Source organism: Balaenoptera acutorostrata, chromosome 13, assembly GCF_949987535.1.
Source record: "Balaenoptera acutorostrata chromosome 13, mBalAcu1.1, whole genome shotgun sequence".
NCBI lineage: Eukaryota > Metazoa > Chordata > Mammalia > Artiodactyla > Balaenopteridae > Balaenoptera > Balaenoptera acutorostrata.
The window spans coordinates 26,228,582-26,249,933 of record NC_080076.1 but is presented as its reverse complement, the minus strand read 5'-3'; the positions used below and the strand labels follow the sequence as shown (position 1 = coordinate 26,249,933).

General features: G+C 48.7%; 1 protein-coding gene across 6 annotated transcripts in view; it reads right to left on the bottom strand.

Annotated features, from left to right (window-relative positions):
• The window catches only part of ZBTB7C (zinc finger and BTB domain containing 7C), a 376,550-nt gene extending 356,713 nt beyond the window's left edge, over positions 1–19,837 (bottom strand). For 4 of the 6 annotated variants that reach the window (XM_057527133.1, XM_057527132.1, XM_057527131.1 and 1 more), the window contains exon 1: positions 19,494–19,836. The gene's annotated coding sequence lies outside the window, so the exon portion shown is untranslated. Of the gene's footprint in view, positions 1–19,493 lie in introns of all 6 variants that reach the window. The other 2 variants (XM_057527128.1, XM_057527130.1) reach the window with 1 other exon arrangement.
• Positions 19,838–21,352: the final 1,515 nt, after the last annotated feature.

Below are 21,352 nucleotides of genomic sequence, written 5' to 3'. Positions count from 1 at the left end.
GGTGGGGACTGATAATCTGCATTTCTCACAAGCTCCCAGGAGATGCTGATGTGGCTGGTCCGGGGGCCCCCTTTAGAGAATCGCTGCTCTAGGATACTCCTGTCTTCTTGGCTCAACTAGTTGCTACAGGCTCAAGCATTGAACTGTCCGGCTGTAACTGCCACTGTTTAACTGTCATGACTTTGCTCCTCTATTTGGGTTTGCTGTCTACCTACTTCTCCCCCTCTGGCTCTCAGCACAAGGGAAAGCTTGGCTTTCTGCCCCACTAGTCGGCTTTCGGCTCCACACCAGCTGGCAAAAGCTGAAAGAGAAAGCCTTCTAAGTAAGCATCCCAGCAGGGCGAATTCCCTGTGATGGTGCCTTGAATCAGAGGGAAGGACTGTTCGCCTTTCAAAGCATAAGATCTTCCCTTTCCACCATACATTGGTTATCTAATAACTACTTGCATCTACATACAATTGGTTTCTTTACTCACTTTTTGTTCACAGCTTTGAATTCTTCAAGATGAAATGCTCTTTTTTACCCCCAAAACATCATTTTCTCAGAACTTTCTTTTAAAACACACACACACACACACACACACACACACATACACACACACCAACAAAATGCAACCAGGATTTAAAACAGTGGTTTCTACACAGAAGTCCAAGTACAAGCTATGGCTGTTTCTCTGTTTGGCCTAATTCCTTGCTTGGACTTCTCAGGTATAATCAAAGGATTGCTGCTTCTGGAATAAAGGTCTGAGGGAGAGGGTTCTCCACTTGACCTCTGCTCCTTTCAGGGTTGCTAGATGATGTGAAGTGCTGAAAAATCAGACTGGGACAGCGCAGAGTCCTTACTGAGACGCTTTAAAGCAGCAAAAGATAGCTCTGGAGCAGGGCTAGGGAGCTGGGACACGAGATGCCTGTAAGGAGATAAATGGGTCTTTGGTAACTTCCACATTGCCTTCCTGCCCACTTTCCCACGCCCACGTTAGGCCATTCCGACAGGGCAGTGCAGTGAGAAGGGCATGCCACTGTCCTGGACAGTTTGGAGACCAGGATCTGGCCCCAGCTCTGCTGACCAGTGAGTGTCCCTGGACCACTTACTTGAGCCCCAGGGACAATACTGGGCTGTGTGTATACAGGGGAACTGGCCTGGATGACCTCCGAAATCCGGTGCAACACGGTCTGTGAGTGAGAACAGGAAATGGTTTTAGCCAAATGTGCTAATGATGTGACAATACCTTGGCATTTGCGAAGTGCTAATGACCAGGGAGGAACAGTTGTTGTCCAAGCACTGAAGAGCCCCAACTGCCAGGGTGGGGCCAAGCAGAAGCAGGAGGCGCCTGCCCAGAGTGTATTCCCCTCCCTGAGGGCCTCCTCTGCCCTCCACACTTCCTGCCCACGTGGCTCCTTCTGCAGGGAAGGTGAAGGGAGAGAATGCAAGTGGAGGACAAAAGATTCCTTCTTTTCCTCCCCCTTCCGCAGTCTCCGACATACATATATATCTATACATATATATATATGTGTGTTATGTCATTAAAAATTAATCATTGCATGGTAAACCTAAAACAAAGTGAATTCTATGGCATATAAATTATACCTCAATAAAGCTGTTAAAAATGTTTTAAAAAGAGAATTTTTATAATGTAAAGTTTTCATTTGATTCTTCTGCAATTAAGCTCCGAATGCAAACTAAAGGAAGTTTCAATCAGGACATTTCAAGATGAACACACGTACACACACACACACACACACACACACACACACACACGAATAAAGCAAATGTTCCTAAGTAAAAATAAGCCACAAGGGGCACAACCCAAGAGGCAGCAAGGTGATCATAAGCACCCTGAGGTCAGCAACCTCGGCATCTGAGTCACAGACAGCTGCCACTTCAGCAGCTGGAAAATGATGTCCCCCTGCCTCAAGGAAGCTGGAACCCTCCCAGATATTCCAAAGGGCATGCAGTTCCCAGTCTTCAGGGCAGCATTTACTTTCTGACTGAACAACAAAAGAGCAAAGCAGACCAGTCAGTGAAGAAAGCCACTGGACCCCCTTCCCAGCCCTGGCCGATTCCGTGGCCCAGGTCAGCCCCGGGACAGTGAACTTCTGCAGCATTTCCATTGCAACCACTACATTGGAAGACTCCTATGGCTCAGCTATTTAATTCTCCCTACACTGAAATGGGATAGAATAGACTTCAACTTGGCATCCTTTTTTTCTGAACTTCAAAAAGAAAATCTCCACGTGACTGTTTTTAAAATTCAGGTGTCTGGTACCTGCAAGACCTTAAAAACGTCTAAGTTTCTTTTCTTCCCGCTGCTCTATTTTGTTTGGTCAAATCAAGTGCTGCCAATGGCAGGTTCTCTAATGACTGATTAGAGGGTGAGGTGTGGGTGGCTGGATTTTCTGGTGATATTAGCTTGAAAGGGCAATTTGTGAAGAGCTCTCTGCCGTGTCAGGGAGCACAGCTAAGCGAGAAGCACGGCAGATGACTAAAGCTGCATGGTGGGGTGAGGGGTGGAAAGCGAGGGACCCAAACCAGGGGAAGATCAGATACAGTGGGTTCATTTATTTTGACAAATCTTTTCTTTTTAATCATCTGTAATAAGACCACAGTTCATTGTGCCAAGTGTACGATATATTTTGGAAAGGTAATGAAGTCTAGGGAATAGGCAGCATAACTCAGCTCCCAGCTATTAAATCCTTGCTTGGAAGTAAAGTCAGAGGGGGTGTGTGTGTGTGTGTGTGTGTGTGTGTGTGTGTGTGAAAATTACAGGGCTGGTACATTAGCAGGGGCAAAAATTAGCCCGGTTCTACTACTACATTGAGATTTAGAACATCAGACTACAGTGACTACATTTTCCTGTAGAGATCTTTACAGCTATTTGAAATTATGAACCCATAATATGCAAATGCACAGGGCTAAGAAATACACATTCTTGGCAGAGACTGAAGATGTTATAATGTGTGCTGTAAACGCCGACGCGTATGTGTATAAAATCAGTGCGCACGTACTAACTGGTCGATTATCCCCTCTAAAACCACACATAAATTCTCCTGACAGGAACTGGAATTTCGCACACATCCCAAGAATGAACAGACTCTTAATATGCTGTGTGTGTATGAGGGATGGAGTATAAAAAAACAACAGAATGGGTCACCAGGCTATGAGAGCTTTCTGACTCTCAAGCGTGACCACAAAGGGACTGGGGGCTATGGTTTCCTTTTGAACATGATAATTATAATATTAGCAGTAATCAATAATATTTATTGAGGTCTGGGCTCTGTGACAGCCACTACGCTGGGCGCTTTCCATCTAGGATCCCATTTAAGAAGGGAAGGAGAAAGGGAGAGGGAAGGAGGGTTGGAGAGAGGGAGGTACGGGGGCGGGGAGAGAGAGAGAGAGAGAGATGGGGGCATGTATGCTCTATTGAAATGCTTTACCACTGTGGCAAATGGCTACTTTCCCCGGGAATGTAACAATTTACAATGGTGAAAATGTTAGTTTGTCCATGAGGCAGGCAGGAGGAGTCACTCCTGTACCCAGGAGCTGGGCAGAGTCCTGGTACAAAGATGTGGCAAGACTACTTCAGACCTGGACTCAAGAGCTACGCAATAGCCGTTCCTGAACAAAGGGCAGAAAACTAGGGAAGCGTAGTCCAGAATCTGAGAAGAGGTAAATTCTCAAAATAGAATGTTGCTGAGTCAGGTCTGTACAAATGCAGGGTCTTGAAAATTGCAAGGAAGGAACAGAAAAGCCTCTGGTTAAACAATGGCTTCTAATGACTTCTGCAAATAGGTGCCGCTCAGCGAGATGGCTCAATCTGGTGCATCAGAATCTGTCATGAGGAATTTCTGGCAAAGCAATGGAGATAAAACATAGCGTGATTTAGTTTTCCAAAAAGTAAGCAGAAATATTAGTTTATCAAACAATTCACTTTTACAACCTCTCCCTCCAGCCCCACTCTCCTCTAAAAGCACCTTAGGAAAACATCCCAGGGCTCCAGGTAGACAAAGGCAAGCACACACTCGTCAGCTTTCCCATGGCTGGCAAGGAGAATGACTGGGATCTTGCCCTCTGCTTTCTCATCAGTACTGCCCAGCTTGTGAGCACAATTTCCAGCTTCTCAGAAACTAGCTGAAATCTGAGTTAGGAGATGACTTGCACAAGCACATCTAACATCAGAGCTAAACCAGAGACAGGAAACATTTTCCTACCCTTGGGGAGTTTTCTACATTCTATAAGAATCAAGGCAAGAAGCCTAATAAGACGCCCATAACCTCTTCAGGTGAGGTTCAGATCTACTAAGACTTCATTAATTCCCAATGCTAAAAGCAGTCAGAAAAACAGCAGGCAGGCTTTTTTCATTCAAGTGGTTTATATTTATTTGTAAGTTAGTACCAGGGAGGAGGAACACTGAGATTACATAGATGGATAGAAACCTACTGGAGGACACTTACGCAAACTTGGGCCTTGGAATGGGATCCTTGAATCTCTCCAGCACATCTCACAACCTAACCATTACCCAGATTTACTAGCCTTCCCATACTTTCCTCTGCTCCTGTCCATTCACCACCCTTAACAACACGTACTACTTGGCCCACAGCACACAGAGAGAGTGTAATGAATGAGGAATTCTCCTCCTTGACTGTGAGCCACAAGGTCATTAACAAGTCACGTGGCTCTCATAGAAGCTGAAATATAGAACCATCCATCTACAGGATTAGAAAACATTGATAGGGCTTCCCTGGTGGCGCAGTGGTTAAGAATCTGCCTGCCAATGCAGGGGACACGGGTTCGAGCCCTGGTCTGGGAAGATCCCACATGCCGCAGAGCGGCTAGGCCTGTGAGCCTTGACTACTGAGCCTGCGCGTCTGGAGCCTGTGCTCCGCAATGGGAGAGGCTGCGACAGTGAGAGGCCCGTGCACCGCGATGAAGAGTGGCCCCCACTCACCGGAACTGGAGAAAGCCCGCGCACAGAAACGAAGACCCAACACAGCCATAAATAAATAAATAAATAAATTTATTTTTAAAAAAAGAAAACATTGATAAACACACACCTCTGGGATGTCTTAACACCTGAGTCCAATGACCTGATATTTCTTTGTGCTGGTAGTTGCATTTTTACAACAGTGCCTTAAGTGGCTCCAGAAACAATCTCCCAAAATGTCATAAGAGATACTGGTCAATGGATAAAAATTACCCCAGTTTGGTTTTGGGCTGAAATGCATGGTTTTAATACTTGGTATCAAGTGGATTATCTCTTCCTAAATTCTATCATTTAATGCGAAAATCGACATTATGGCATCCCCTGAAGCATACAAGAATTGAGCTAAACCAGGTGAAAATCAGAAGTGAACTGGACAGAGAGGTAAACAGGCTGGGAGTTAAGATTTACTGCAATTAGAGGAAGGAACACTCCCAAACTCATTCTATGAGGCCACCATCACCCTGATACCAAAACCAGACAAAGATACTACAAAAAAAGAAAATTACAGACCAATATCACTGATGAATATAGATGCAAAAATCCTCAACAAAATACTAGCAAACAGAATCCAACAGCACATTAAAAGGATCATACACCATGATCAAGTGGGATTTATCCTAGGGATGCAAGGATTCTTCAATATATGCAAATCAATGAATGTGATACACCATATTAACAGAATGAAGGATAAAAATTATATGATCATCTCAATAGATGCAGAAAAGCTTTTGACAAAATTCAACACCCATTTATGATAAAAACTCTCCAGAAAGTGGGCATAGAGGGAACCTCCCTCAACATAATCAAGGCCATATACAACAAACCCACAGCAAACATCATTCTCAATGGTGAAAAACTGAAAGCATTTCCTCTAAGATCAGGAACAAGACAAGGATGTCCACTCTCACCACTATTATTCAACATAGTTTTGGAAGTCCTAGCCATGGCAATCAGAGAAGAAAAAAAAAATAAAAAGAGTATAAATTGGAAAAGAAGAAGTAAAACTGTCACTGTTTGCAGATGACATGATACTATACATAGAGAATCCTAAAGATGCCACCAGAAAACTACTAGAGCTAATCAATGAATTTGGTAAAGTAGCAGGATACAAAATTAATGCACAGAAATCTCTTGCATTCCTATACAAGAATGATGAAAAATCTGAAAGAGAAATTAAGGAAACACTCCCATTTACCATTGCAACAAAAAGAATAAAATACCTAGGAATAAACCTACCTAGGGAGACAAAAGACCTGTATGCAGAAAACTAGAAGACACTGATGAAAGAAATTAAAGATGATACCAACAAATGGAGAGATATACCATGTTCTTGGATTGGAAGAATCAATATTGTGAAAATGACTATACTACCCAAAGCAATCTACAGATTCAGTGCAATCCCTATCAAATTACCAATGGCATTTTTTACAGAACCAGAACAAAAAATCTTAAAATTTGTATGGAGACACAAAAGACCCCAAATAGCCAAAGCAGTCTGGAGGGAAAAAAAACGGAGCTAGAAGAATCAGACTCCCTGATTTCAGACTATACTACAAAGCTACAGTAATCAAGACAATATGGTACTGGCACAAAAACAGAAATATAGATCAATGGAACAGGATAGAAAGCCCAGAGATAAACCCACATACCTATGGTCAACTAATCTATGACAAAGGAGGCAAGGATATACAATGGAGAAAAGACAGTCTCTTCAATGAGTGGTGCTGGGAAAGCTGGACAGCTACATGGAAAAGAATGAAATTAGAACACTGCCTAACACCATACACAAAAATAAACTCAAAATGGATTAGAGACCTAAATGTAAGACTGGACACTATAAAACTCTTAGAGGAAAACATAGGAAGGACTCTTTGACATAAATCACAGCAAGATCTTTTTTGATCCACCTCCTAGAGTAATGGAAATAAAAACAAAAACAAACAAATGGGACCTAACTTTTGCAAAGCAAAGGAAACTACAAACAAGATGAAAAGACAACTCTAAGAATGGGAGAAAATATTTGCAAATGAAGCAACTGACAAAGAACTAATCTCCAAAATTTACAAGCAGCTCATGCAGCTCAATATCAAAAGCAAACAACCCAATCCAAAAATGGGCAGAAGACCTAAATAGATATTTCTCCAAAGAAGATACAGAGATTGCCAACAAACACATGAAAGGATGCTCAACATCACTAATTATTAGAAAAATGCAAGTCAAAACTACAATGAGGTATCACCTCACACCAGTTAGAATGGGCTTCATTAGAAAATCTACAAAAAACAAATGCTAGAGAGGGTGTGAAGAAAAGAGAACCCTCTTGCACTGTTGGTGGGAATGTAAATTGATACAGCCACTATGGAGAACAGTATGGAGGTTCCTTAAAAAACTAAAAACAGAATTACCATGTATGACCCAAAAATCCCACTACTGGGCATATACCCAGAGAAAACCGTAATTCAAAAAGACACATGCACCCCAATGTTCATTGCAGCACTATTTACAATAGCCAGGTCATGGAAGCAACCTAAATGCCCATTGACAGATGAATGGATAAAGAAGATGTGGTACATATATACAATGGAATATTACTCAGCCATAAAAAGGAAGAAAATTGGGTCATTTGTAGAGATGTGGATGGATCTAGAGACTGTCATACAGAGTGAAGTAAGTCAGAAAGAGAAAAACAAATATCTTATATTAACATATATATGTGGAACCTAGAAAAATGGTATAGATGAACCGGTTTGCAGGGCAGAAATAGAGACACACATGTAGAGAACAAACATATGGACACCAAGGGGGGAAAGTGACATGGGGCAGGGGGGAATGTGATGAATTGGGAGATTGGGATTGACATATATACACTAATATGTATAAAATGGATAACTAATAAGAACCTGCTGTATAAAAAAATAAAGTAAAATTCAAAAATAAACAAAAGATTTACTGCAATTCATCCTCCAAGCCCAACCTCTTTAATCAAATGTACTTCCTCCTACTTTCTACACAAGCTTTTCTAAGAGGCGACTTCTTGGTGGAGTGTGACACAGGGCACACTGGTCCCGCCATTCCTTTGCACAAGCTGTTCCTCTCTCCCTGAATAATCTCTAGGAACCTCAGTGTCAATTTAGGTGCAGTGGAAAGAATATGGGCTCTGAAATCTGAGCTCTGTTAAATGGGAATAATAACATCTAACTAAAAGCTGCTGTGGGATTGAATGGGCACATTACACCTGGGCAGTGCCTGCCATGTAGCAGTCGCTAAATTGATGTCAGTGCCCATCCTCCTACCACACTCCCTTTCTGAGGTCCGTCTGAAGTCTCACACCCTGTCGACTCCAGGCATACAACCTCTCTTTTCCTTAAAGTCTTACAGCTCTTACAAGATATACTGCATCATTTAGCTCTTCAGCATTAGGCTTGTGTATATCTTATATACATCATCATTTTCCCAGCCAGGTTTTCGGATCTTGAGGCCAAGACCATGTCTTGGGCTTCTTCTGATGCTCTGCAGAACTTAGCCCAGGCTGGAGACACAGGGGGAGCTCCAATGCACCTTGTGTTCTCAGTGGGATCCCAGCTTCCCTCCCCCAACCCCCACACACAAGCAAAACTTCTTTGTGATGGGCAGTTTCTAGGGCCAGTCTGGAACTCTTCAGCTACTCTAGTTGGTTGCCTTCAACCCCACTGATAAAGGCCTACACTCAGGCTGTGGGCTGCTTCTGGAAAGCTTTCTGAGCCTCCAAGAGGGCAGGCTGAAAGGACTGGGGCCAGTGTTCCTGAAAGGAGATGGCCCTCAATCCGGGAAGGGAACACAGAGCTGCATACACACAGGGACAGCCCAGGGGACTCCAGTTCAAGCGGGCTGAGGGTGCCTCCTTCAACACAGTGGGACTGATTTCTCTCCACTGACCCCAGTCCCCTCTGTCCATGGGGCTGCTCTGCCATCACTGTCCATTTGCTGAGAAGGGATTGGCCTGAGGGAGAGCCTTGCTCTCCAGACTGAGGACAGCTCTGTCTTCCTGGGATAAAGAGCGGTTTCAAAGCCCCTCAAGCTCAGAAGGAGCACAGCAAGGACACAGAGTCTACCTGGCTGAGCTGGGGCCCCAGACCCAGCGCTATGGAGGACTCTGCAGATGGACGGTGACCAAGAGAGGCAGATGAGAGGGACCAAGGACATGGTTTCATGAGCTGTGGGCAGGAAACCTCACCGCTCACATACAGCCAGTCAGCCCACGGCCCCTCCCTGACACCCTGCCCCCACCCCCAGTCAAAGGCCCTAGCATCCCCTCTGTGGCTTTTATTCCCCTTCATCTAGGCCGCCCCCAGTGCTGCTTTAACTGTTCTCTTCCTCCATCAAAGTCACCCCCGCCCCCGACTCCAGGCCGAGAACAGGAGTGCTGTCCTACAAGCCTCCTTCTCCTTTGCTTCCCCACCTGCACCCATTGCCTGGCACAGCACACAGTAGGAACTCAAGAAACATTGGTTTAATAATGTCGACCATAGGATTTGTTTTCCAGGAAGTTCAATGCAAAAAATTGTTTATTCTGCTCTCAATCCTTAAACAATTAAGCAATTTTATTCTTTGAAGCACCTTGTGAACAATAAATCAGCAAGCTTAGAAGGCTATCAGTTTGTATTCAGAAAACTCAAGGTTTCCTTTCATAAAAAAAAAAAAATCATTGGGTAGGGCTTCCCTGGTGGCGCAGTGGTTGAGAATCTGCCTGCCAATGCAGGGGACACGGGTTCGAGCCCTGGTCTGGGAAGATCCCACATGCCGCAGAGCAACTAGGCCCATGAGCCACAACTACTGAGCCTGCGCGTCTGGAGCTTGTGCTCCACAAGAGAGGCCGCGATAGTCAGAGGCCCGCGCACCGCGATGAAGAGTGGCCCCCGCTTGCCGCAACTAGAGAAAGCCCTCGCACAGAAACGAAAACCCAACACAGCCAAAATAAATAAATAAATAAATAAATAAATAGCGTTCCCTTTTAAAAAAAAAAATCATTGGGTAAAAACCAAGAGTATTGGATAAGCAAAAGACTGGAAACCAAAATATCCATCTATAAGGGCCTGGTTAAATAAGCCAAGGTATAGCCATACAATGGAATTTACGCAGTCAAAACAAACAAGCAAAAAAGAACAAAGAAGTTCTTTATAGTCAAGACTTACTGTTCAGTGGAAAATGTAAAGTGAAATATAATGTGTATGGTATGCTTCCATTTGGGTAAAAAAAATTTTAAATACACATGCACATGTATGTATACATACACACACATATACATATTTTCCAGTATGTGCATTCAGTATCTTTAAACTGAAGAGCCCCGTAGCAGTGGTTGCCTAGGGATAAGGGAACTAAGAGATGAGGTGAGGGAAAGCCAGTTTACTTTGAATACCCTTTTGTACCTTTTGAATTTTAAACCACGTAAGTATTGACCTATTCGAAAAAATTAAATTAGAAATTCAAAGCAAACAATGCGTGGAAAAGTAATAAAAAATCTAGTTTAGGAAAACATAAAAGAGAAATCCTCATTTAAAAATGATTCAAGGCAGCCTGGTTGAGTCATCTGTTAACTGCGCAGAAAGCAAAAACCCAGGAGGCACCCTTGTGTGGCTGAAAGGACACGTGGCAGCCGCTGGCACTGGCCTGGGCTCCTCCCTGCCTTGCTGGGGGACCTCAGAGAGTGGCGGGGCCTCTCTGACCCTCAGTTTCCTCCTCCGTGAATGGAAGTGTTTGGACCAGCTCTTAGAGCACATAGGCCCTTTCCTGTGTGGGAACAGGGGATCCCCAGGTAGACACAGCTAGTTACTTACTGACAACCTAATTTAAAAAGAAGAAACACTCCTTAGAAAGGAGAGAGAGTTTCCTTCCCCCCAACAGAAGTCTGTGGCAGGGAGATAAAAACCTCAAATCCTACGCACCAGAGTGCGATGAAACCAGCGCCTCAGACTTCAGGAGCTTAAAATACATTTGCAGACACACCCTTCCCTCCAAACACACCTGCTGCTTTTTTCCTCTCTCTTCCCACATCCTCTCTGGACAGGCCAAGTGCCCATTTATGACAGAGCTGAAATATTTCCTTTTTTGTTCTAATATTTCCTGCAGGGCCCCTCCCCTCTTTTATGGCTGCCATTCACAGCCATCTGGGATGACCAGGAACAACAGGCAGCTTCAGGATTTAAAGACAATGAAAACATGTCACTTTTTAAAAACAATAGTTAACGGAGGTCCCCCTGCATCCCCAAAACATACTTTTAAATAAATGTAACTTAATGGCAGTGACTGGATATTGTCCATTCTTGGAGAGGCTTAGAGAGGCGTGTATGTCTCTCTAAACTGTCCAGGCAGAACTTTCCAATGAGATGCTTTAAAACGTGGTGCCCAGCAGGTTTCTCTGTTGCCCAAACTTTCTCTCCAAGCCCCATCTCCACCCACTTCAAACTTAGGAAGTGGCTAAATGTGCTTTCCATGCCTTTCTCGCAGGAATTAGAGAACACCAGAGCCGGAATGGCTCTGAGATAATACAATCTCATTTTTGTGGTTGAGGAAACCGAGGCCCATAGTGGAATGGCGCCCAGGAATACACAATTCGCCCTCCACATGCCAGGATAAAAGTCAGGTCTCACAACCCTTCATTTCTTCCCTAAATTGCTTGCTTTTGACACATTTCCTCCCCTGGCCATACAGAGTCCCCCAAGTAGCACCAGCCTCCCCAAGACTGACCCTCCTGACCTGTGCCCCAGGCCCCCTGCCCTGTCTCCAGACTACAGAGCTCTTGAAATGTGACTGGTGTCACGTGTTGAAATGATAATACTTTGGATATATTGGGTTAAACAAAAAACCTTACTAAAATTCATTTTACCCATCTCTTTTTACTTTTTTTAAATGTGACTACTAGAAAATTTTAAATTACCTGCATGGCTCACATTATATCTTCACTAGGCTGTGCTGCTCCAGGTCATAAGCCGTTTATCCATTCAGCTCCCAGTCGGCAAAACTGACCTGTCCCGTGTCCCGGACTCTGTGTGGCCATTCTCTATTCTAAAGACCAACCACACCAGGCGTTCCTGAGCAGTGTGCCCCTGACAACAAAATCGAGACTGAGCCACTGAAGCCTCAGGACGACCGTAAGGAGTGTGTCTCCCCTTCTGTAGGACGTAGGGAAGGAGAGGGATCCTGTCACCCCTCAAGTGACATTAATTCTACCTACATGTGAGCACTGGCTTCCCAACAGTCAACTGTCTCGTAGGATTTTTATCCCTTGAAGTATAGTGGTAGCTTGGGGAGGAGGAGGAGGAGGAGGGGGAAGAAAACAAAGTCTTGAAAGTTCTTCAACACGAATCCTTGGTCTTCTCTCTCCTCTCCCTTCAGGTTAGAAATAGAAATCACAAAACACGTGAATAATTGTGGCTTCCATGTGGGGACCCCTCATTTTTGTCAGGAGCTGTGCAGAGTACTTTGTGTGTATCATCTCATCCCATTTTCTCAACCACCCTATGAAGTTGGTTATCACTGTTTTCTAGATAAGGAAACTAAAGCTTAGAGAGGTTAAGTAATGTGCCCAAGGTGACCACCTGAAAGTGGCCAAGACATAGGGTTCAGGTCTGATCAGCTCCAGACCCATGCTCCTCACCACCCCTGCACGTGTCTCAGTTTCCTTATCTGCAGGATGGGGACAATACCTGCCTGAGGCAGGGTTGGAGACCCCATGGTCCCTGGGGACCCATCCTCCCCTGGGAGTAGGTTCTGTGCTCCTGAGGAGCTTCTGGTTCGAAGGATCTCTGTCTCTAGCCACTCCCTGGTTGGGCTACACCCCACATCCTAGGCTGGCAAACCTGTCCCCGCACTCTTGACCTTGAGGTTCTCTTGACCTTGGGGCTCTCTTGACCTTGAGGTTGCTCCTCCCTGGGTGCCCTCTAGTTCCTGTCTCATGGAATTAAGTGCCATTAGCTCCTTACATCAAGACTCCACCTAAACTTCACCTCCTCCAAAAACCAATCAAAACTATTAAGTCAGAAAGCCGCTTCCCATGCTGCCCTTTCCTACTCTGCTTCCCAGGAGGTGATGCTCTCCCCCACCCCTCCCCAGGGCCCTGCACTCCTTCTCCAGCAAACTCACACTCAAAAGAAGCCTTGACACCAATGGGCTTAATCAGGGTCTCACCTCCCACAGGAAGTATTCTGTATTTCACTCATTCAGCAAAATATATCGTGAGCCTCCACTGCACGCTGGGTGTTCTTCTAGACCATGGGCATAGCAGTGACAGTGACAAAGCCCCTGGGCTTCTGAAGGAACCAAGGTTTTCCCCAAATGGTGATGCCCTAAACACGCTAATCCAATGATACTGGTTCATATTTCTCAAGATTCTCCTGCTGTTATTTGTAGGTCAAGGAATGATTAGCTAATGGGCACTGGGTTTTGTTTTGTGTTTTGTAATTATAAATAAAGTATGATACATTACGTGAAGGAATGCAACACACCCATTAAAATATGTTTCTAAAGAGCATGATGGCATTGGTAAATGTGATAGAACGCTCACTGAGGGACAGCTTGCAACACCATATACCAGTGGCTCTTAACAAGGTCACGGAGGTAGGTACTTAGTGAGAAGTACCTTTCTAACCACATCCAGTGTTGGGGGTGGGCAGGAGGGAGAGCTGATTTCCTAACTCAAACTGTGGATGGTAAAGCTTACTGAAGTATTCTCAACCAGTGAGGAGACTTGGAAAATACATTTTCTTCTAAATATCAGTGATTCACAGTGGGAATTTTCCAGACTCCCAAGAAAAAGAAACCTTCTGTCTATTAAAAGATGATATGGGTTTTGAAAGTTGTAGAAAACAACATTTAATCTTAATACATTTATATGCGAGTAGGTCTCTGTGTGTGCACATGCACACACACACGCACACACACACGCGTGCGTGTGTTAGTGGATACAGAAAAAAGACTGGAAGGAAATATTCCAAAATCAGGGTGTTGTAAGCAGTTTTCTGTTTTAATTTTACACCTTTCCATATTTTCAAAATTTTCCATCATGACCCTTATTGCTTTTATAATCAGAAAATAAGCAGCAAACTGAATGCTAATAGTTTTTTAATTTCCTCATGAATCTGTTTTTACAGGCACCATTTCAGTGGGGTTTGGAAATCAGCAGGGTGTGAAACACAAATGAAATTCCCCATTCCTGCAGGGCTGAGTGTACCCCTTGGCCCTGAAGAGAAGCTCTCCCCACATCCACGCTGGCAGCCAGCTGTCCACAGCTGTTCTGAGGAGGCTGCAAATGAATGGAGCTGGTGGAAAAACACAACATTCCTAACTCTCCAAGGATGGCATTATGCTTGGAACTCTTGCTCACCAAAGAAGTAAATAAACAGAAGAGAGAGGGAGAGAGGTGGCAGCCAAGCAAGCTGGAGGAACTTCAGTGCTGGAAGTGGCTCAGCTTCCCGAGGTCCCCAACTCATAACAAAACACCTGAAAGAAGACCTCTCCACCTAAGCCAACCAGCCTTGTCGAATCAGGGCTAACACTGCTAGACCACAGCCCTCCTGGGCTGTATCTCTCGAATGCCAGCTTCCCTTCCTGCCACACATCAGAGTGAGTATGAACAAGCTTTATATCCACCTCTAGGCTAAAGAGATCCCGAGGGCAGGGCCCCTGGTTGATTCATCTTCATACACCCCCTAGCACTAATGATCATAGCACTCACCAACTATTTCCTCAGCCACTGCCACATGCCAGGCACTGTTCTGGGGTTGGGGATACAATGGGGAGCAAAACAGACAAGCTCCCTGCCTTCTTGGAGCTTACATTCTAGTCGGGGAGGCAGACGATAGACAGCAGGAGAATCAAGTTTCTATCCCAGATAGATTGGGACGCTATGACAAACGTATTACCAGGCTGTTTCAGTTGAGATCTAATGACAAGGTGAAGCCAGCTGTGGGAAGATTTGCAGGAAGGGCCTTGCAGACAGGAGAACAGACAAGGAGAAACACGTGAGCTCCGTGTGTTCAAGGAACAAAAAGGAGCCAGGTGGCTGGAGTACAGGGAGTGGAGGAGGGTCAGAGAGGCAGGCAGGGGCCAGACCCCAGAGAGCCCACAGGAGGGTAACACAGGAGCAGCCCACCTGCCTCACTAGAGGAGAGTCCCGCTGTGGCTTTGTGAGGCTGGGTTGTGCTGTGACAGCCCTCAGAGCAGGAATGCAACGCTATCAGTCGAATTGATGACAGGATTCCCATCATCCCAGACAGGCAATCAGCTTGACTTGGGGCTCTCAAAATGCCCATGGAACCCCATCTCTTCTCATCCACACTCCGTTTCTAGATCCTTGCCCTGCCAACACCCCCTTCACAGCGCCAAGGAACACAGCTGATGGCAACGAAAGAGCAAGCCTGACTGCCGTCCACCCATCCACCCATGCCCAGCCCTCGGTGTGCGTTCAGCAAACATCTTCCGTGCCCAGGCCTTGCGGTGGGCGCTGAGGGTGTGACGATGAGCAACACAAGCCCCGCCCCCAAAAGCTGCCCCAGGCTCTCAGGGCACCACCGTTGGCCACGAGCTGCCCAGCACCCACCTCTCCAGGTAGGCCTCCTGGTGAAACCTGCTGTGAGCGCCTGACATGGTTCTGAAGGGTGGATTAATTCACTCCAAGGGGTTAAACAGAGAGACAAGCTCAGTGCCCCGCCTGCTTCCTCTGCCTGCCCCCCCCACCCCCATTCCTCCCTCCACTGACCCAGGGAGAAAATACGCCCAGTCTCAGGAATGAAGCTGTAGTCGGTGGGATGGCAGGTACTATGTATCTGAAGACAAAGGAGGGTTTTAGTGTTGGCTTGAAGAGTGGGAGGTGAGGGGGACCAAAGGGGACTAGTCTGGGGAGGGAGTGGGGAGGAGGGAAAGAGCCCTGGCTGCACGCCTCAGACCTCGGCAACCAGCACCAAACAGATGCCACAGCTCACGGTCACAGGGAGCCACGTCTGATTTGTGGCTTTCAGAATCTCCTCCTGCATAAAAATCATCGCTGCCATTATTCAGAGAAGCAAATTACCCCCACTTGAGCAGGTTCTTAAGCTCTACCCTGTGAGGTTTCTGGGGTGCGCCTCATTTTGTACAAATGGGGGGGTCAGTGCCTGAGAAAAAGCACCCACACTGGCTCTAGGGGTGCTTTTTGTTTGCTGAGTGCTTGTATCCCAGATCCCCCAGAGCAGCTGAAGTTGCCAGAAGCCCCGCGGGGCCCCTCCACACGGGTCAGGGTTCACTCCAGCCCCCGCCATGCAGTGGGTGGCAGGTTTTCTTCCAGTGGGCACAGCCATCCTGGGGAGAAGTCAGCGCCAAGCCTGGTTCCAGACCCTTGAGTCTCTTCCTCCCAGGAGGGGAGGAGGGGTTATAAATAGCCTGGACTCCTTCAGCCCTCCACAGGCACAGATCCCACACCCCCGCCCCAGCCTCAGCCAGCTGGTCCCTCCTCGCCCAAGTTCCCACAGCCTTCTGGAAGAGGGAGGGAAATGGCTCACCCACAGTCGGGGTGGAGAACGCAGCCCTTCAGGCCCCCATGGGAGTGAGTGGCCGCCCATGAACTGTCACTGTAACCCTGCCACACCTCTAAACCCCTTTGTGACTGCAGTGCTGCAGAGGGCTGGGGGGGTCGCAATATTATTAGGGGGACTCTTTCACCCTGGTCGGCCCAGAAACCCCAAGCTGCATGCTCAGAGTATGTTACTGCAGTGAATGGAGTTACAGCAATAACATTCTCCCCTCTCTCTGCCTTGGTTTCCCTATCTGTTAAGAGATGAACTATGAACTATGAGTTACCTATGAGATTAGCATGCAGTGAAAGTGAAAAGGCAGTGTCAAACTATAACATCGTATTATCATGAAGATACCAGATCTTGGTTTCTTCTCCAGAAGCCTCAAGTGCAGCTATGGGGACATTGATTCTTATCTGTTCATGAGAGAAGAATTATGCTCGGTGCCACTGCATTAGCCTTGAATTCTTGATACTGCGTGCCCTTGAAAGCGTAAAACTTACAAAATGTTCTCTCTTATAAGTCGTTTCTGACTAATACAGATTGACACACACCACATCCAGAATTATTTTGATTTAATACGGTTCTGCTGGACCGTACATGACATTTTAGACTGAAGAATAAGCATTGCCCTAGAATACTTAGGTTCAGGAGAAAAAAGTTCTCTTAACAATCATTCTGTTTATCACTCAGATCCTTCCTGCCCATACACACTGGTAAGAAACAAGTGGCTAACATTTAAATGGCCAACTCGCAGTTCTTTTTAATTAAGACACTTTGTTTGCTCAATAAAATACAACGTAAAAAACATTTACGGAAAACCCACTCATTGATGTCTAATAGCTGTGTCAAATACCCATAACAACATTTATTCCAACACCCCCAGATAATTGCTCATCTTTCTCATTTAGTATCCACAACAGCACAGCATTTGTGCCCAAGTGTGATTGATCCAGAATTGGGCTCCCTTTCAAAAATATCTGTAAAACCTAATTACCAGGAAAACAGAGTTCTGGCATCCTACGGAAAGTGGGTGCCTCACAGTGAGACAAGCTGCAAACTCATCTTGGCTAATCAAGCCACATTATGTTACAAAAGGAGTTTGAGGAATTTGGGGTGAGGAGGGAGCAGGAAAAGTTGGGATAGTGTCAGACTGGAAATCTGCAGTGACAGTTCTGATTTTTTTAAGCCAAGGGCAGAGGACAGGAAATTAGCTGGCAGGCATGGATGTAGAAAGTACCAGATAATGAGCCCATGATGGGCTTGGGGTGTGGGAGTGGCATTTCTGATCTCAGGCCCTACAAGGCCTTGTTGAGGGAACTCTCTCCACCCCGGTCTGGGAGGCTGATGTCATTTCTAGTCTCCCTGGGCCTCTAACCACTGTGGCAGGTCACTCTCCTTCCTCGGGCCTGAATCTGCTCCTCTGTAAAATGAGCACTCTTTAATATTTCTGGGGTCTCTTTCAGCTCCAAAATTCTGTGACTTCCTTTAAAGCAAAGGACATGCTTTCTGCTCAGGTACTTGCTGGGGCTGGGGGAATAAGGAGTGGGAACAGAACCAGCCAGAATGAAGGACTGAGTGTTTCCAACTCCCATGCAGTTCTGTACTGACTTGCAACACCCGGATATCAGACCCATTCTGGGAATAATGATTTCTTTCAGCCCAGGATGGAGCTACCCGGGTGGTGCTAACCTCCGCTGCCCTGGATTTGTCAACCTGGCCAATGAGGAACAGGGCCAAACCACTGGATTTCTCAGAGCCTGTCTCCCAGAGCTGACCAAGGCACATCTTCCTCTTGTGAGGGTCTTCCCTTCCCACCGTCATCGCTCTTTCCGTCCCGGAGGCCCCAGAAACCCCAGCCCTCGCCTGGAGAATGGTCCAGCGAGGCTCCCTGGGCAGGCAGCACAAGCCACAGACTCCTGGCTCCCCTCGGTCCTGGACCCTCCACACCTCGGCTTGGGTACCAGCCCCCGCGGCTGGATTCAAAGGAAACGGGAGTTGTTGCCGCTTCTCTTTTCTTTGGCTCCTCCTGGCCTTCTTCCTAATGAAATCAAAGAAGCAGCCCTAGTAACAAAGCAACACAGTGGCCGGAGACGATTCGCTTTCAAAGGACCAGGAGATGCGCACACCATGAGCGAAGGCGCGCCCGGTTCCCGTGCGCGTCGCTAGGAAGAGACTTTGTGCTGACCCTTGCGGGCGACAGGTACCGGGCCGGCCTTCGCTTAACTTTCCCGAGGCACAGAGGAACCGTTGAGTGCTCCCAGTTCTCGCAACTTCCCAACTGGACAGCAGCATGGGTCTCAGGATCCTGCAAAGACACCACCTCGAGCAGGGACCGCTACGACGCCCTTGAGGCGCATCGCGAGATGCCGGGTCCCAGACTTTCCAGTCCCTTTCCTAATCTTCAAGATAAGACCTCAATGCGGGTGCCAAAGTCTCAAGAAACCGCCACTCTCCAAAATGTTCCCGCGCCTTCCCGGCAGAAGTGCGGTAAAAGTTTTGGCAGAAACCACCTGTGGCTGCCGACAGACCCGCCCCGCCCGGGCCCAAAGGCGCCGCCGAGCCCGGGGCCGCACGCGCCCGTATAAGTTCCCTTCCAGCCCCGCGCGCCACTTCGCTCCGGGCCGCGGTGCCAGCCAGGAGGCGCGGCGCCCGCTCGCTGGCTCGCTCTTCGCTGGCTCTCCCCTCCTCCCTCCCTCCTCCCGCCTCCTCCCGTTGCATGGCTGCCGAACGGAGCCCCTGAATAGCCACCACAGCCCCCCGCCTCCTGCCCGCCGCGCCGGGGGCGCCCCTGCCCCAGCCTGCGCCCCAGGGTGCGCGGACCGCCGGCCTCCTAGCAACAGCCCGGGAGATCGCTCCCCGGCTCCTGCGATGCGGAGCCACCCTCCGGGCGCCCCGCGACCCCCGACCCGCCTCAGCAGCCGAGATGCGGTGGAGACCGCGACCCTCGCAGTCGATGCCCCAGCCCGGCACGCGAAGCCACTCACCTCTGCGCGCCGCCGGACCCGCGCGCCTCCTGCACTTGGCGCCGGCCGCTGTCCTCGCGTCCGCCTTCGCCGCCGTCCGTCCCTGTGCGCCGGAGCTGCGCGGGCCGCTCGGCTGTCAGAGTCTCGTGGCTGGGCTGCGCCGGCTGTGTGGAGCCGAGCGGCAGTGGCGGGCGCGCGGCAGCTCCTCCCTCCCCGCTCCGCGCCTCCGCCCTCCTCGTGCCCCGCCTCCCGCGCCGCTGCTGTCAGCCCTGCGCCCCGCGCCTGGCGCCCGCGCTGCCAGCGCCAGCGGCTCGGGGTGCGCACTGGGCTAAAGGGCCCGGATGTCTGAGGTCGCCTCTCTCGCGCGCCCGCCCCCTCCCCTGCACCCCCTCCCCGCCCTGCCACACATGCACTTGCTGCGTCTCAACCTCCTCCTCGGCTCCAATTAATTTCTATTTTGACAGTAACTGTGGCTGGGGGCGGCGCTGCTGGGGGCGCCCAGGACCCGCGCCGGCGGCGGGCGGCAGTCAGGCCGCGGCGCGGGGGCGGAGTGGGGGGCCTGGCAGAGCCACCCTCCGCTCGGGGCTCCGCGTCTTTTTTCTTTCTTTTTTCTCTTTGCCTCCTCCAGGATTTAAAGGGACAGCCCCGGCCGAGGCGAGGGGCCAGGCGGCCGCCGTTTCTCCGGTCTCCAGACGCCCTCTGCGGCCCGGCCGGACCCGCCGGCACCCGGAGCACAGGCTCCAGACCGCCGGGTATTTTTAGGTCCACACCCGGCCCAGGACACCGGGGCGGCAGAGCTTGGCTCGGTCGCCCCGGCGCACGGCTATTTTTACAGAGTCCGATTGGGGGAGGAAATAAAACAACTCAGCAACTGCTTTTCCAACCGAAAGTAGGGAGCAAGGAGTGGGGGCGAGAAGTTTCCCAAATGCTCTCGGAATTCCAGAGAGCTCAGAAAGACACCTCTCCGACACGAGAAACCACAGGCGCGCAGCACTCCAGGGCTCCCAAATCCCTGCGGGCCTCCCCGCCCTGGAGGCCGCTCGGGCGCCGGGCCCCCAACAGCTCGCCGGCCAGGGTACCCCGCAAGATGCACAGCGCACGCCAGGGACCGGCCTCGGGCCACCCGTCACTCGCCTGGACTGCCTGGAAGGCGGCCTTCAGAAGCATCCAATCACCCAGCTACGCAGCCAAAGGGCGGGCACTCGAAGGACTTGACTCCACCCGGTCCCTCCAAGCCCCGCCTCCGCGGATACTGTACCGGCTGGAGAGTCTCGGTGGGAAACGCTGCAGGCGCCAAGCGGTGATGGACAGCGCAAAGGGCCCATCCGAGGGAAGAGGAGGGGGTCTCGGTCCAGGAGCGAAGGCGTGAACTGTCGCTGGCTAGGCGACTCCTCGGCAGACGTTCCGGCCACCAGCAGGCCGGGGAACACTGGCGCTCTACCTTTTTACAACTCCCGCCTTCCTCACTCCCTGCAGACATAGAAACCCTTGCCCGCCGTGGCTTGCCCGACCTCTGCGACTGTACCCTCTGATGTCAGCGGATCCTCTCCGGGACTCTATCTTCAAAGGCGGCGAAGTTTTCGGTCCTCAAAGTCTTACAGGGACTGCGCTTACCTGAGCCGTGCGAGGCGCCCAGGACAGGCGAGAAAGCGAATCTCTCCCTCCTGTTTCCATTCTGGCCATCGACTAATGAACGGACAGTGGGACTGCTGCTGTTTGCGTAGTGTGTCTGACTATCGATACTCGATGACATCCTTTACAGGATTCACGAAAATAAATATGTGGACCTTTTGCTTGGCGCTTCTTACCAGTGTTGCTCACTAGAAATTTTCATCGTTTCATTCGTTCGTGTAATAAATGCACATTGCATGACACCACTT